This window comes from Haliotis rubra, unplaced genomic scaffold (assembly GCF_003918875.1).
Source record: "Haliotis rubra isolate DU_JTF1 unplaced genomic scaffold, ASM391887v1 Scf315, whole genome shotgun sequence".
Taxonomy (NCBI): Eukaryota; Metazoa; Mollusca; class Gastropoda; order Lepetellida; family Haliotidae; genus Haliotis; species Haliotis rubra.
The window spans coordinates 1,013,861-1,019,481 of record NW_025766986.1 but is presented as its reverse complement, the minus strand read 5'-3'; positions in this window follow the sequence as shown (position 1 = coordinate 1,019,481).

Genomic DNA, 5,621 nt, shown 5'->3' with positions numbered 1-5,621 from the left:
TAGAAATCGTAATGAAACCATTCCTACATTAAAATTCCAATTTTATAACTTTTTGCTACTCATAAAAAGTAGACAAAGTTTACTAGACTAAATGTTCAAGGCATACAGGAACAGTTTATCTCCTTTAAAAATATTTATCTACTCGACGCAAACTAAACGTAAAGAAGTGCATATACATGTAATTTAAGTCGCACACAAGAAAAGCGATTTTTTAACATGTGACACTATTACATCTTTCTCGTTTACTCAGATGTTACGTTTGATGTTATAGAGTAAATTTGCACAGACACTACGATACAAATCCCTGCTCCCATACACTATGCCGGACGACCGCGAACTTTTCGCTACGAAATGAATGAGGAAAATGTGGAGAAGTAAACCGGGCAGGGAGGGTTAATGTGTGGTGTGGTTCCCGACGTATGTCTAGTGTAGATCTTTGTTTACCCTTGTGTTCGGTTAGCGGTCTGTGTGTTTACATTGCAGCACTGTACACCCGTTGGTGAATGGAAACCCACAGTACCCCAGACCCCTCCCACCGGCGGTCCGTTAATATGCAATCAAGTATGTGATCAAACAGGTCTACCCAAGCGCTGGCTCTATAAAACACTCAAACCCAAATCGACGATCTTCACTCGGAGTCTACCCTCATGGAGAAAGGTAAGATGTTTGGATATGTTAAATTGGTATAAAAATATGATATCCATTTAAACTGTATCCTGAGATATCGTGCTATATAAAACAGTTCAAAAGAGTTTTTTAACCACCGTTGAGGTATTAATGACACTGTCAAAATGACACATGTTATATCCTGATCTTTGCAACCAAAGACAAAGTAATGGCTGCTTCGGTACGAGGCTGCACGATAAAGGAGGTCATAACGATTTTTAAATTGTGAATTTCCCTTATCTGGTGAGTTATACAATCAACTCCTCCTTTGTGGGTCGTCATTGCTTAGGTACTTCAATTCCAAGGACAATTCATTTTACTTTCAAGATGTTCAAACTAGGATTCTAAACCAAAAGTCTGATGACGTTATTCCAGAAAATGAAGGTAGACATAAGAGCAATTTATTAATATGTTAAGTCGAATGTGAACACAATGTATGGTGCTGTCCAATGTCAAACCTTTACATCGGTGTTTCACAGATTCACCTGCATTTAATGAAGATTGTGTGAGTAGTGTGTACCTGTAGTGCATGGCATGCTCACGCTAAGTGCGAACACCTGCTGTTTTCATTGACGTTAACTGTTTCAGTTTTCATCCCTAGTTTGCTTTTTGTGCCCTAAATAACTAGAAGACACCTTTCGAGACTACTTTTTTATGGTGTTGACATTTGGAATACATCTAACCTATACATCATGTCTGAAAACAAATAACATTAGTTGTGTTACAATTAATTGTGTCATAGTTGACGAATCTGTGCTAAACAATCAGTGCTTCTATTACAAAGCGGTGGGGTAGCCTAGTGGTTAAAGCGTTGGCTCGTCACGCCGAATACCCGGGTTCGAATCCCCACATGGGTACAATGTGTGAAGCCCATTTCTGGTGTCCCCCGCCGTGATGTTGCTGGAATATTGCTAAAAGCGTCGTAAAACCATACTCAGTCAGTCAGTCAGTAATACTACGGGTATGCCAAGGAAGCGTTCAGTACGTTGTACAATGTGTCACTATCATTATGATTGTTACGGTCAAGAGATCTGAATTGTCTTTGTACTCAATACAATTGGTGATTATAGACGAGTTATATATTACTAACACTGGTATTACCCGTACAATCTGGGTGTTCTTGAGGTTCTTTTTAACATTGTTTATATGATTGCCACGGTTCGATAATTAAGGTCAGTGAGTTGGCTTTAGCTAATGTTTTTAGTTCGCGTTGTTTGGCGACGCTTTGCACAGTATTCAAATTTCATGACGCGACGTCGTGTCAACCTTATGTGGTAGGAGACACACAAGTGATGGGGTCTCAGTCTGTTTACCATTTTGATGGAACCCGGATTTTAACCCACTATCAAAGGGTTTGGGAGGGCTAAATGGACGCAACTCTCTTAAGTGAACAGCGGTTGCTTGAACAACTGGGCCACTTGTACATGTTACAATCAACAATGTTATCATTCCTCCTTCATAATTTGTTTAAGACACATAACTTCCAATTTAGGGTATACCGAAAGGCCAAAGAAGTAGAGAAAAGAGTAGTTGAACCTTTCACGAAAATGCTGCTCGTGCTTTTCCAAGGCCCGTACGAAACATAGCTTACACTGCACTCATAAATATGTGCAATTACCCTTTTGGTATGCTTGGAAGTGTGTTCACTGTGTAAGCCGTAGCTGGTTCGGCCAACACGTTAACAATGTTGTACATAGTAAGTCTTAAGTGATGCACGTGGATAAGCGCAGGGTGACATATTACATGTTGATGTTTGAATTTGATGGTCGAGCTTACATTCCTTAGTTGTGCAAGGATCCACCTGCTATAAGGGATCATTTTATAATTCATGGATTTACATGCTCCGTAAAGTGTTCCAGTATGTTTTACCCATAACTGTGTCTGTTCACCGGTTGTTCTCGGAAAGGTTAAGTATATCATGTCCCACCGTAGCCACCGTAACTCATACCATTTGCATATAGATAGTGTATGTATGTATGTATGTATGTATGTATGTATGTATGTATGTATGTATGTATGTATGTATGTATGTATGTATGTATGTATGTATGTATGTATGTATGTATGTATGTATGTATGTCTGTGTGTGTATGTGTGTATGTATGTACGTATGTATGTATGTATGCATGCATGTATGTGTGTGTATGTATGTATGTATGTATGCATGCATGTATGTGTGTCTGTGTGTGTATGTGTGTATGTATGTACGTATGTACGTATGTATGTATGCATGCATGCATGCATGCATGCGTGTGTGTGTGTGTGTGTATGTATGTATGTATGTATGTATGTATGTATGTATGTATGTATGTATGTATGTATGTATGTATGTATGTATGTATGTATGTATGTATGTATGTATGTATGTATGTATGTATGAATGAATGATCTTTATTTCCTCCAGTAGCCTCGGAGAGTGACAAACGTTGGGTGATCTTTAAACACAACATACTTACAGAAATATGATAAAGAGAAAACATGAAGTTTTACAAAGCCACATATTTACATGATTCTGGTGAGAATTAAGTCATTGTCTATAGATCGCTGTCTATAGATAAAGAGTGATCGCAGGCTCCAGGAGCTTATGTCACGTGATACAGAACCTATGAATTCAGCCCAGGTGTCAAGGCTCATATTCTCTATAATAGAGGTTATTCCACCTAGGAATGCCACAATTCTGACTTCGTCATCTGCACAGTCTTCGATACACATGTACTGTTCCAGGCTTAATGTGTCAAACAGATGCTCATAAAGAATGTTTCTTGCATTAGCTAAAGCTGTACAATATACCAGTTGGTGTTTTATTATATCATTGCATTCTTCATTACACATTAGACACTGACCAGGTGTTATTGGTAGCATTCCTAGTTTCACAAGTGCATACACAGGTCTGGTTGGGATATTGTATAGTATACATATATTCCAAAGTCTATGTGGAACCAGTTTACTGTGGATTCTGTAGAATCTGTCCAATTCAGGGCGATCTTGCAGGCATGTATGCCAATGAGCAGTTTCATGCTCTTTTATCTTGGCCCGTATAGTTTTGCTCCACGCCTCCTTGGATGGAAACTGGTTAGTTTTCATAAAGAGATCAATTGCATTCCATAACTCATATTTCTTGGCTACATTGAGAAGATCGTGTGTTACAGACTCACATTTGTAACCGGCTGCTATATACAGAGCACACTTGAAATAGAATATCTTTTTAAAGGCATATCTGTGGTTGCTTCGGCACAACCTTCCAAGGAACATCAGCTTCATTTTGTCGATAGTAGCTGTCATAGTCCACAGTCCTAGAGTTTGAATAGTTGCAGCGGTCGGAGATCTTTGATGAAAATTTTGCACAGTTCGTGCAAAGTAGCGCTGGGTATTTTCATTGGTATTTATTTCTGTGCTTGACATATTTGACCACAGCTCACTCGCGTAGAAGGCACAAGGAATAATTACTCTTCGCCAAATGTTAACACAACAGACTGGGTTTAGACCACCAGCTTTAAGTCCAATATCTCTAAGTGAGTTCAAGGTTTGTCTCGCCTTAGCACAAGCTCTCGTACTCCTTTCGGATTCCAAATGAGAATTTATAAAGGAACCTGCGTATATTGTGTTCGACTTCATGGACGGTATGTGGTTGCCCAGGCTGAAAGGTGATGACTGGTCAATTTTGTTTACACCTTTAAATATTAATACACAGCTTTTGCTTGCATTATATGTCAGCCTCCATTGGCAAGCATATTGATGGACAGTTTCTAAAGACATACGTAGGCCACTACTTGTCGGGCTTACGAGTGTCGTGTCATTCGCGAGTAGGACTACTGGATAGTGATCACCTCCAAGGATAAGGCCTTGTCTTAGCTGATCAAGGCGACATATTAGCTCATTTATATACACAAGGAACATCCACGCGGATAGCACACGCCCTTGTCCTACGCCTTGTCTGATTTTGAACGTACGACTTGTCTTGTCATCATATCTGACACATCCGGTTGATTCGTTGTACGACTGTCGTATTATATGCCAGGCTTTTCCTTGCACACCTAGGTTAAATAGTTTTAGTAGTAGACCGTTGTGCCAGATGCGATCGAACGCTTTCTCATTGTCGAGAAACACAGTGTATACATTGGAGGATCTTTCCGTATAAAATGATATCACTTCTTTGAGTATATAGGTAGCTATGTTTGCACCATGCTCTGGTCGGAATCAACACTGTAGTCTATGGGGGAAGTCAGGTTCCATATATTTAACATACCTCTGAATCCTTTCTAACAGGATCTTCTCAAACAGTTTCCCGATGACGGAGGTGAGGGTTATACCTCTGTAATTGGCAGGGTCCGATCGGTCCTTATTGTTTCCTTTATATATTGGTATAATTGTTCCAGATCTTAGCAATGCAGTGGTATAGCAGGTATGTGTCATCATGTTAAACCACTTCGTTAAATGTTTGAGGAGCACATCGCCAGCGAAATAAATGTGTTCATTTGTGATTTGGTCCGGTCCAGGTGATTATCTCATTTTTAGGCATTGTTTCAATCGTTTTAGTTCACTGATTTCAATGTCCGTTTTGAGTATAGGGTCATCATCGTGTGGTGGTATTCTTGAGACCTGGTCTACTCCAGAGTCTGTCTGATTACGAAAGTCGTTATCAAACTCCGGCCGTTCAAGAGGTGATAATAGATCTGCATAGTAGTCTGCCCACAAGTTGCACACTTCAGCTGGTGTATTGCAGGAACGCTCCTTATATTTCAGGTGTGTGCTAACAGTCTTAGTTTTCCTTTGTTTCTTTACAATCCTGTAGAATTCAGCAATATCTACTTCACATGCTGAGATTGTTTCCACACACTTTTCTTTATTACACTGTCTCTCAGCTTGTCTTTTACAACGCTGAAAGTCACATTTAGCCTGTTTGTATAGGGTGTACGAGTCGTTCCCGGTACCTCGGGGTCTGCCTTCAACTGACC